This window comes from Accipiter gentilis, chromosome 9, assembly GCF_929443795.1.
Source record: "Accipiter gentilis chromosome 9, bAccGen1.1, whole genome shotgun sequence".
NCBI lineage: Eukaryota > Metazoa > Chordata > Aves > Accipitriformes > Accipitridae > Astur > Astur gentilis.
The window spans coordinates 43,579,912-43,592,340 of NC_064888.1; the positions used below are offsets into that span (position 1 = coordinate 43,579,912).

At 42.4% G+C, this 12,429-nt stretch overlaps 1 protein-coding gene across 35 annotated transcripts in view; it reads left to right on the plus strand.

Moving 5' to 3' along the window:
- The first annotated feature begins 6,227 nt into the window (after positions 1–6,227).
- The window catches only part of JAKMIP3 (Janus kinase and microtubule interacting protein 3), a 93,686-nt gene continuing 87,484 nt past the window's right edge, over positions 6,228–12,429 (plus strand). For 33 of the 35 annotated variants that reach the window (XM_049810777.1, XM_049810745.1, XM_049810742.1 and 30 more), the window contains exons 1-2: positions 9,185–9,343; positions 9,567–9,672. The gene's annotated coding sequence lies outside the window, so the exon portion shown is untranslated. Of the gene's footprint in view, positions 6,275–9,184; positions 9,344–9,566; positions 9,673–12,429 lie in introns of those variants that run through there. The other 2 variants (XM_049810744.1, XM_049810743.1) reach the window with 2 other exon arrangements.

Genomic DNA, 12,429 nt, shown 5'->3' on the forward strand with positions numbered 1-12,429 from the left:
CCGCCCGCCTCCGCTCCTGTGCGCACCGCCGCCGTGACGTCAGCGGCCGCCCCGTTCGCATTGGCCGCCGCCGCGGGGCGGGAGGCGGGGGGGCGGGGTCAGGCGGGTCGCGCGCTACCTCAGGCACCGGCGGGCTCCCTCAGGCGCTGCCGCCGTCATGGCGGCGGGGCCGGTGGGGAAGGTTATCTGCGGATCGGAGGATCCGCCAAGCCTCCAGGAGCAACGGGAGAGGTCCCGTGCTGGCCTCCGACCGCAGCCGGAGAGACCGAGCTGAAGAACAGGGTAAATTCCTCAGAGAATTTCTCATTTTCGCGCTCCATACCCGCGCAGCGCTTTACGCGACCCGTACACCACACGCCCACCCGTGTCCCGAAACATGGTTCCCCCTCGCGTGTGGTAACCGAATGCGGTGCTTCTTACATAAAGTTACACAGGGCAAACACAAAGCTCTGCTTCGATTTCAAAGGAAACCAAAGCGCAAGTGCTGGCCTCTAAACCAGTCTCTGATAGCTCTCAAACTAATGGCACAGGGCCTCAAAATAGATAATAATTAATTCCTTCTCTTTTCCAATGTTGGCTAAGGTTGTAATGCCATCCGAGCAGACAGCGGGGGCTCTCTCAATAGGAAACCGCTTAGTAAAGACTAGTGTTGCCATTTGAAATCAGATGCTGATTTACTGCTGGGAATTTATAAAGGCAAATACATAAGATTTTATTTTATTTAGCCAGAGGATGGGTAAAGTGTTATTTACTTAATTAGAGCATGCAGGCATTCTATCTAGGCTGAAATGGTTTTCATTTTTGCCTTTCTGCAGTAGACAATGACAAAGCCCAAGTAAAATATATCTTCTGGTGAGATAAGAGATAACTCTTTTCAGTGAGTTACTATAATAGCAAAGAGTATTAACCTAAAACCTTCCCAGAAAGACAAGGTCAGGATATTATTAATATGTGCATGATACTCAGTACAGCCAATGGATTATCGGACAAAGTGGAGTAACAGTTTGGCCCATGAAGACATTTTCAGGGTCAGTTCTCCAGCTTTTAGTCCATCCTTAACACATTTTGCCACACCTCAGCCTTAGGCCTCCTGGGACTGAGGGAGAACTTTAAGTAGGACCTTATCTGTACTTCTTTCTTTGCATAACCCCAGGGCAGCTCTCCAGACTAGTCCATGAGCCATGCACTGTGCACACAGGTAGGGGTGCAGAGGCTTGTCCTGGCAGCCACACATCTGGGCACAGCTGGAAGGGTGCTGTAGTGCCACGCTCCTCCCAGGCAGGCAGGCAGCAGTGAGAAGTGGTATGCATACAGCCCCTTCAGCAATCAGCCTTTCCAAGCACGCCAATGCCTAAATTATCCTTTGTTATGCCTGAGCACAGAAAATCTGTTGAGAAATTTGTGTGATTAAAAATCAATTTTGTTCTACTAAGGAACTTAGGGGAAAATTGCCCTTGGCAGAACAAAATATAATTTTTAATTGAACAACTGTTCAAGAAGCAAGTTCCTTATGTTTATGCGTTTATTTATTATGTCCTCACGTGCTAGGCCCGAGAGATGCACACAGACACGGCTCTGAAAACTGGAGGCTGCCTTGGGTTTGGCGCTCATCTTGTAGCTCTCTGCTGCTCTCTGCTGCCCAGCAATCTTCCCTTGGCACCCCGCTCCATAAAGGAAATCCAGGCAGCCCTGAACACAGAAAAGAAAAGCAAGTTCATCGTTCCAGGAATGTGCTAGTCTTCTCCATGTGAACACTACACTTGCATGCTCAGGGACTACGGCTGTGCTTAAGGAACAGAAAGCTCAATGCTGTATTGACACGAATATGGGCTGGCTGGCTCAGGAGGAAGGAGGGGGTCACCAAAGCAACTTCAATCTGGCTGACACAATCACCTTTTCAGTCTTCTTCCACCAAAAAAAGTAATACGTGGAGGAGATTGACAGCCACTGGATATCCCCCAATCAGCAGACTGTAAGAGCGCTTTCCTCCACTCTAGGAACCACCAGAAACCCCACTGTACTCGTCACAGGCGGAAACATGCTCTGGCAGTATCTCCTACTAGCAGAAAAAACCCTGATAATTATTTGTCATGTGCTGCTGCGCAAACCCTGAGCATATCCTATGTGAAGCAGTGTCTTTGCAACAGGCTGTTGCTTGTTTCGGCGGGACAAATATCACATTGTCTCCAAACTGGCTTCCTCTGTTACTGGCTTTTTGGCAGCAACAGGCTCTTGTCTAGGAGGCATTTGGGAAAACAGAGAGCTCTGTTAGGGCTTCCTGATGAAGTTGCTCCCCTGTTTTTCTCCTGGGAAGAGAGGAGCTGATCCCACCTTTCCCCTCTTCAGGATGCACTTTGTAATTGGGCAACTGTATGGGAAGGTAAGACAAGGAATTGTAGTTTCAAGCCCACTGTTTTTCCGGTGTGGTGGAAATACCTAGCTGGTGTCCAGTGTATTGAAATTGCCTACAGGTCATTAGATGCTTCAGCTGCCCCAGTGTGCTGGGTGAAGCAAAAGGGAGAGGTATAAGAGGAAACTTGGAGCAATGCTCTACCTGCTACCATTAATGCACAGAGATTCTCTTAAGGGATTTCCAGCAACATTCTGCAATAAGAATGTGCGGCTTGTGGGCCAACTCTTCTGAAGCAGGAACTTTGTTCATTTGTAATAAAACAGTGCTTAATATTTCTACCAATACTTGACAGTACTCCCTCATCCTCAGCGTCGCTGCAAAGAGTCCTGGCCAGACCACCAGAAGCAGGCCTGGGTCCCTGCACACTGGGCAGGCTGGGGGGGCACAGCTGGGTGCTCACAAGTGCAGTCAAACTCGGTTTGTTTGAAAAGAAAATCACTTTCTCCACCTTATAGGAGGGGAAATTGATTTTATTTCGAAACAAAAGGAGCAGCACTGTTATAATGTTGCAAAGTTATAGCAACAAAACACCAGGGAAAGGGCTCTATGTTTAACCTCTGAATGCACATTTATGATTTTGCAGTATTTGTTATCCTATACATCACAGACGAGGGGCTAGAATTAAAAAAAATTAATTACACGAAGAGAAAAAATGTCATAAATTGCTGGGAAAGGTATCATTTGGGTAGTAAAGACTGAAGTGTTGAATTTTCAGGAATCTTTCCTGTCAACACTTCTGTGACTATGAAGAATAATTAATATTGCAAACCATGGGTCAGAGTCTGCTTTGACTTTGGTCATCTGAAGTTAATGGGAAAAAAATTACTGCTGTAGGTGTAATTACAGGTGTAGCAGGTATAATTACATGGGTAGTTATAATAAATACATGTATGTGCCTAAAATGCAATACCTGTGCTGAAGAGCTGGAATAAACTTTCCAGAGACCCTGCCAGAGCCTTGGGTGCACCAGTGGCCCCCCAGCCCTGAGCAACCGCCCATGGGCCCCCTCCCACCCACCCTCTGCCAGTGGCCCTGGAGCCCCAGTGAAGCCCATCCCTGGGCCTTTGCTCCTATTCAGAGCAGTGCAGCAGGTGCTGTGCCTGCTCCCAGCCCTGCTGCTGGAGTATTTGGATCGTCTGACCGGGTTTATGGACATGCCTTTGCCTGATGATCGCTGGACTGTCGATGGGGCATGTTGCTTCCTGTCACCACCCTACCCTGCTCGCCTGGTGTGGGGGAAGAGACAAGGCAAGAGAGACTGGTCATCCAGTCAAGTCAAGGGGGATGAGAACAAGCTCAGAAAAGCTTCAGACCTTGACAAAAAGAAGCGATAGCCCCTTTCTTCAGTGCTAGCCCTCAAGAAAGAAGATTAGAATAATTTCAAAGTCCTTCCAAGGCAGGCAGCCAAAGGTGCAGTGTGTGTTGTGCAGCTGTCAGGTGCCAGTGCTGCTTGCCAGGACTCTGCCAGGTAGCCTCTGCAAACAGCCTTGTGCTTCCACTGCCACCCAGCACTGAAATGTCCCCACCACACAACAGATCTCTGACACTCACTTTCTCTTTGTCCTGTTTTCTGTTGACTGATCTTCTGTTACGGATGTACTGCCACATCTTCCCTTCAGAAAACCAATTTACCAGAAGCCTTTTCTGCTTTAAGGCAGGTATAAAACAGGGTCAGGTTAATCTTCTTCTGTACTAGTAGATATCACAACACAGCTGTGACAGCTTACTTCTGGGATCTTTAATTTGTAATTAGGTGAATGCATTTATTTTTATATAAATCTTTATGGTAAAAGATTTTTGGTTATTGCCAGAAAAGCACTCTGCTGTGATCATGGAAAATTGTAAATTGTATTGGATGAAATCTTTAAAAGCTTATCGATTTGTTAAGCTGCGATTCTCTTTCAGTTTAGAACTCACTTTAATTTTGTTTACTTGCATGTCAACAGAACAATCATGTATTGATTAGTTCCTTTTAAATCAGAGACAGTGACCCATCTCCACCATTGACTAAAGAAGGCAATATTTTTAGATCATTATGAAGTCACGCTTGCCAGTCAGACAACTTCAATTTTGTGTTTAGTGTTAAGCATGTGTTTTTGGAGTGATGTGGCACCTTGCAACAGTTACGAGGAACAATTATTTTAGGCATTACACAAAAACTGTTTGTAACTCAAACTGATTATAAACTTAAGTTAGTTTAAAAATGGATAATATTGATTGAAGTTTCTTTGGCTTCTTATTGATCTAAATCAAAGTAATCTATACCAACTTTATAATGGATACAGTGTAAGATAGGTGCAACCAGAGGGCAGTCTCAGGACTGATTTGGGAGAATGCACCTACATCCCTTCAGATGGTGACATCACTCTGCACAACACAAGAGATGAAGCTCACTGCTCTCATTACATGCCTCCTAGTTCTCTCTAGCAGCAAAGTACTGCTGTCTTGCCTGCTGAAATCTGAGAACGACCTGTTTTCCTGTTTTTTTCACTGCCAACAATGGCTTACTTATTAACCTTCCTGGCTGCCTCTGGAAATCAAACCAGTATGTATATTTTTATGCTGTGCATTTCTTGGAATGGCGTTCATCATTAACTACCAAACTATTCTGAGATACTAATTTCCGAGCTGTTCATACTTACCCACGCTGCTGACATGAGGAGATCTAATAGATATACAGTCTATTGGTTTGACTTCTTTATAGCTGAGATTTAAAAAACAAAACAATCTTGACACACTGAATTTAACAATCTGATTTAATACACAGTCTAAAGAAGGAAAGGAAATAGGGGTTAGGGCTACACACAATAATCATACCAGTTTAAGCAAATGTATTTCTAAAGTGATTTAAATGGGGAAAGTCTTATGTAGACAACCTTAAATTGGCTTATATTAGCTTAGAAGTGGGTAAGATTGATCAAACTGTTGGGCGCAAGCCACTGGGTGCTGCTGGGGACCCCAAACCTGCTGGCACCACAGGTTCAGAGCCCCCTGAGCTGCCTCTGGGATGGCATGACCTGAGCCAGAGCCTGCCTCCACACCTGAGCTTTGCTCCCCACCACCCCTGAAGCCCCCAACAAAATGGTAGCCACAAATGTCACCAGTCCTGAAAGCTGCTGGTGAGGACCCTGATTTTGTGCATTTCTTCTGGCAGCCCTAGTGTCGGCTGACCTCATGGAATCAGGCAGGAAGACTGTGAATGGGACATACACCTTGTAAGTAATGAAGGAAGCAGAGAGGAGTAAAATAATGTCTCTTCAATCCATCAGGATTTGGGAGAAACTAAATGAGCAGAGAAGTTTCCTTTTGTATAATTTTTAATGTTAGCTTTTAAAAGGCATTTGCATTACAGGGTGGTGAGGCACTGGAGCAGGTTGCCCAGAGAGGTTGTGGATGCTCCATCATTGGAAGTGTTCAAGGCCAGGTTGGATGGGGCTTGGAGCAACCTGGTCTAGTGGAAGGTGTCCCTGCCCATGGCAGGGGGGTTGGAACTAGATGACCTTTGAGGTCCTTTCCAACCCGAACTATTCTATGGTCCTATGATACAGGGGTAGAGGACAGAGGAAATGAGATCCTCTTACAGGTTAAATAAAACCAGTACTTGGTGCAAAAGAGCCCGAGTCTTTTATTTGGGCCAATCTTGTTACTTTTTTGCAAGATTTGATTTCTTCAAGTTTAATTTATGAGCATGCATCGCTGTTTCTTGCATATGCTTGTCTCTTTTCTATGTGTTATTTCTTTCCTACAGCAATTTCTGATAGCCTGGTGACAAAAATCTGATCATTACTATTATTCATTCCTTACAGAATCATCAGTTGGCTTTGCAGCCTGGACAGGTGCAGGAAACAGGACTCATTGACTGTAAGTAGGACTTAATTAATTTTAGATATTCAGATGGATACTCTAACTTTAGGACTCAGAAATATCACTCTCTTACTTCTTAAAGATGCTCACAGAACGAGGTTTGACATTAGAAATGCGGAACAAAGCTTACCTGAAAGACAAGTAAAGAACGGCTCTCTCAGAACATCTTTTATCTGGCTGTAGCCCCAAGGTGTCATCATTCTGCTCCAGAAAATGAGGTGCAAAGGAATCCCCTGCAGAACAGGATCTGGAGTGAATGTTGATGTCTATTGCTCCTGCCATCTGCATATTCCTCAGCAGAGCAGTGTCCCCGGTTATCAAGCATTGCTTAATACCGTTTACCTCAAGATGTCATCACAGTGTTTTCTTGACTAAGGAGGTTTCATTTTGTTCCATTTGGAGAGTAAAAAAAAAAAAAAAAGCCTCTGGTGTAACTACTGCAATTCCAGGGCTTTGCTGTGGCTTTTGTACAGTGTCTTTCACATTTATCTGTAGCAATTACTGAGTGAGAGGCTGAGGAAAAGATTCATGCCCAGTTTCTGTAGATAGCTGCACAGAGTACTATGGTGTAAAATCACCTGGCTGACCTGCTGATCTGTATTACAGATAAGTTGTAAACTGTGCTGAGATAGCTGAAAAAGACAGGAATCAGAATGTTAAAAACAAAACCCAGACCTCTATTGGTTTGCTTTTCAGCCTCTAAAATGGACGAAATCCTGACTGCTTCTACTATGAATCAGAAAAGTAGAGCATAGCAATTTTTTTCAGCTCTTATTTACTTGCTAACTTCAGGTTTTTAAAGTTCATTAACATTTGTGTTCTGCGTGATAAAGCACTGTGCAGTGGAGTGCTTTGGACAAGCCTGCAGCGGATACAGCTCAGTAAATGGAAATTGCCAGAAGAATGCTTTTTCTCTACCACTTGCCAGCTGAAAAACAAAAACTGATTCTTTGAGTGATGTAAACTAACAATGGCCTCTTGCTTTATATCACTTACAACACTGCTTTCAATGTTATTTGTTTTACTTACAAACTCCCACAAAATGTTTCAATTCAACTCTAAACATAGAAAATAGTTTTATTTATCCAATGGTTCAAAAGCTATTGTTTGTACAGCTCTCGTCAGAGCCACAGCCAATCCTTGTGTCTTGAGGGAGATGGTTCCTGGGTGAAACTGGGGAACAGGCTGCAGCGTGTGTGATTTGGTGGTCTGCTCATCATGGCGTGGGCTGAGCTGTAGCCAGATGATCTAATTTTAAAAAGTATTTGCGCAATAAAGGAGCAAGAAAGTGCTGAGCTTTTGTCAAAGCTGAAGACGGAGATTTCTGGGAGTTGGTAGTGCACCTTCACCTGTGTTTGACACAAAATTAGGTAGCTCTGTGTTTGTAGATTGAGGCACTGATCCTGCAGACTGGCGTTGTATTCCCACAGAGCCTTACTGACTTCATTGGGATGCCAAAGAGGCAGAAAGTTTCAGATAAGCAGCCAGGACTGGTGCTTAGGAAAAACCACCCCTGTAAATGAAGAGTCTGTATCTGTGAGTAATACTACAGTTTCACACCATGCAGCACAGTATGGATGGACAGAAAAAAAGAAAAGTTTGAGCCTATGACATTGATAGCAAAAACCCAAAGAGATTCTGCTCTTGCAGCTTCCTGTCACTAGAAATTTTGTCATATTTTTGTCTTTCTAGGGGTTTCTATGAAGTAAACAGAAATTTGTTCTAATGGTTTTCTTAAAGTGCCACTATGTGTCCTTTTGTCAAAGGGTAATTAAACTGCAGAGCAGGGAGAGAGGGCATGAGAAATACAGCAGTGGTTAACCACAAAAATAGGAACAGGCTTCTAGGAATCTGGTTAGAAGTCGCACATGTTTCTTGGCTTTGCGCTCAGGTGCTGCACAGAGTCAGGGGCTTTGGACTCGGGGAGAAACAGTTTTTTAAATGGAACATTCCAGATATTTAGGTATTGTTTAAGGGGAAAAAAACCCCACACCTTCCTTTCTAAAAACTGAGAACATGCTTCAGGGTAGGTTTCTGCTTTCCAGTCCTGTGCTCAGATCACTCTGTCATGCCTGTCAGCAGTTCACTGACATTCACTGGGAATGGTTCCCAGTCTTCACTGTCAGGAAGATATGATAAACAAATAAATAGGCCCTATATCCTCTTTACTTCTAAATAATTTTGCAGTGTGGAGCTGTTACTAGTATCTTGTAACCAAATACATTCATTTTATCTGTATTTGTTATTCAGTTCTGCTGTAAAGCGGAATTTTCAGTGTAGTGAGTATGAATATTGAAAATTGATACCTTTTTAGTTTTGGAAAGTAGTGAGAGACAGCAAGCTAGGGGTTAAAGATATGCTTTTCATATCTACAGTGCTTTAATTCTCAAATCATACCTTACAGGAGTTTGTAAAGACACCTGCCTTTTTTCCACCATATTACCATTTCCACATACTTTCAGAGCATGGGGTTATTCAGTAATGACATCCCTATAAGAGATAAGCTCCAATGCCTGGCCCTGCACTTACACATGTAAGGTTTTCCGTATAACTTCATTCCATCTCCTTTGCTAGGAGCGAGTGCAAAGGGTGCTAGCTATTTTTAAATCCAAATGTCCTTCAAATCTTCTCTGCCCTATTCAGTAATTTAGCCCCTGCTTCAGGTGGAGTTCTGTTCAGATTCAGTCTGTGCTGGATGCAAATCTTTGGCTTAATAATTAAGCTGAAAATGCAAGTCCTTCTAGCAGCATCCAGGTACAAGGGGACCTCAGTCTGCGTTGGAGGTGAGCTGGTTTTATACCAGCATGCTTGACTTAGATTTCTGAAAGGGAGGGCTTTCAGTTTTCAGGGAGCTCGTGTGATGACGTGCCTGCACTCAGCTGCAAGCTGCAGTGACACTGCAATGGCTGAGGGGCGGCTGCTGGATCTTCGCAATGAGCTCATTCTCCCCGGAGGGAGCAGGATTTACAGTGCATCACCCAGCAACTGCAGCCTTCTTGTGAAATTCATCTTTAGCTTCTCCTCAGTTAGGCTGGTCTGATTCTTCACTTTGGGGGTGTGTACATGGTGAGCAGATTTTACTGTATGGTTGATTTTTTTTTTCTTTTTCTTTTTCTTCTCTGTCCTCTAAATGCTTCCCTGGACTGATTGATGAATCATTTCTCATCTGATTCCACTATTCAGAGGATAGAGATGGAAAATATAATCTTATGCAGCAGGGGTGGATTTTTTTTTTTTTTAAGCCTTTTGCAGTGTGAATCATAAAAATCCTTTTAAATCTGTCTGCTAGGAACAGCCTACAGGTTTTAAAATGAAGTGCACTGCGTACAAGGAATGGTACTATCCTCAGGTAAAGCAGACAAGCAGTGTGCATCATGACGGAGCATGCCTGTGAGGTTAGTTCCTATACATGTTTATGCATATATAAATATGTACATAATGTGTGCTCTATATATATATCTATGTTACACATGAATCATCTGCTACCTAAAGGCTTTGTATAATCCATTTTCAAATGTCCTGTTTTGCATTCTGTTTGGGATTTTTTTTCCCCCTTAATACCTAGTTTCTCTTTGGTGTGGTTAATAAACATAGCTCCAATTTGCAACTGCTTTGCTTTTAGATGCGAGCAAGCCCATCGAAGATAATGTCTCTGCCTTTCATTGGTTAAGCAGGCTGCACCTTCCTGCTCCATTTATTCGTCAGGATCTTCATAGAGTCTCAGTCATATGTGATTGAGTTGAAATGTCAAGGCCTGTAATTGTTGATAAATCTCCACTGCAGCTGTAAATGTTGGTGTTTCAGAGTAATATAAGTTATGATGAGTTACTGTTACAAAGTAATCTGGTTACTGTGCTCACTGAGTAACTGATTTGGACATTTCCTATTTTCTGAACTCCAGTGCATATACTGTGTATCTTGAGAACTGCTTCCTATTCTGTGCTGTTTAACCTGTTAGATTAAAAAAAGAGAGTTCATTTTTTTCCAGATGCTTGCTCCCTTGGTGGTTTTAAATGTCATTTCTCTCATCAAGATTTCTTTTCCTTTCAGTTGATGTGGCTGCGCCTCTACTGACACTGTTTAAAATGCAGACAGAAATTAGAAAACAAATACATTGGAGTCAGATTGACTTTTGTCTGTTATTTCTCACATCATGATACTTCCAGAGAATTGTGTGTAGTATAAAATAATAATTTACTGTCAGGAGACATTCACTGCTGTCAGTCTAGGCTCACAGCTCTCAGCTGACATAGAGCATTCCTAACCTACCACCTATTCGACGCTTCTGCTCTTCTCTGTATGTTTAAGTACATGGTAGGTGCTTAAAGTATGCTCAGAAATTGAAAGTTTGGTGTAGGGGCTGTCTTAACACTTTACTTTTGCAGTGGACTTTCTGTCTATTTTGTATTGGTTCTTGTCAGCTTTCTGACTAGTAACTGCTTGTTCTTTGCCTGGAAATATGAGGCTGGTAGAAAATTTAGCTTTTGTAGTGGTGAATTAAAAGGCAAATGACACCGGTATGAGGATACAAGAAAGCCTTGACTAGAGGAAGTTATGTTTGTCACTAGGCCCTGATGGAAGAAATAGCACCCCATCTTAAGATGACTTTTAAGAATGTACTTAAGGCCCATTGGTTGTCTTGAAAAATACTAGTCTTGAATATATTTATGGAACCATGTGCCTATAAATCTTTCCCTTATTATATGCTCTGAAAGTGACAGTTGTCAACACCTCCTACTTGGTAAAGTTTCAGAAAGTTTCCAAGTGCACTGTCAATTTATATGAAGAATAAAGCCTTGCTTTGCTTTATTTTTTTCTTTTCCAAAATTCATCTCTAAAATATTACCTTTTATTGTGGATGGCTCAAATTCAAAATAGTGACAGCAAATAAATGTTAACAAGTGAAGGCATTTAAATAATGATCTTTTTAACACTTTCCTTTAAAACATCTAAGTTTATCACCTTCTGCAGTGTAGCTCTTCATGTATAATCAACAGCAGAGTTTCAGTAAATGGAAAAATAAAATTAAAAAAAAGAAGGTTCTAAAAATTTTACCCAAACCAATTGACTGGGATGTAGGATTTGAACACAAAGCTATTCCATCCAACTACTCTGGTTATGAGACACTAACAGGACTGAGTAATTTTGAGACAGATAGCAGCATTTGTACCAATCTATGTTATGGTAAAAACAGCCAAATATTAGCCAATACTTAAGTGTTTCAAATTAAATCATTCATGTAATCCTATCTTTATTTGACCACAACTGACTAGTAGCATTTATCTGCATGTGAAGGAAAAGGGGAGCTTACTTATCCCTAGAACATCAAGTGTTGGCTATTACTGGTGGCAAAATACTAAGCAATTTCTACCAGGCATCTAACCTAGAAAGGTAATTCCTTGATTTTCCTTTGGCACTTTACAGCCAAGTGCTCTGTAGTCAAATAGACCTAAAACCCCAAAAGATCTCAGGAATTTAATATAGTTCTGTAGAAATTGTTCTAATGGAAAATGACATCCTTGTAGGTTTTTAAAAAACTCTTCAGTTCTATGCAAATCCACAAATAGTTATTTCCAGGAACACGTGATTAGGGATTTGTTATTCACTGATGATACAGAATCAAGATGTAGGTTCAATAAATTTCATTGATGTAGCTTCTTATATCCTCCAGCATGACCCTCCTTTTTGTACTCCATAAAAGCAGGGGCAGTGTCTGAGGAGAAATAGTTCGGAAAGGCTTGAGAAAATGTCTGGAGGACAAAATTTGTTTCCTCAAACACACATGCAAGCGGCAGGGTGTGGAGTCTTGTCTTTCTTCAAGCCCAATAAATAACCTGTTGTGCTGCTTTTTCAAGCTATTCCACCAGTGCCATGGTCGTTTGACCTTGACAAGGTTGTGTGCAAACAGGGACCTTATTTTTCATGGAGCTCAGGTGAAAAGAAGAGTCAGTTTAAGATGCAGAATGTGTATTTTCTATCCTATTAACTAATGTTTCTGGGTTCTGTGGTTGGTTTCAGGCTCAGTTGCCATTTCATAACACAGCTGGGAGGCCTGGCTACTTGGTGAAGCTGGTTGTGGGTCTGGGTTTCGAAGGAGGATGATGCCGCCTGAGCTTTCCCAGACTAACTGGGATGAGATGTCCCAGGACTAA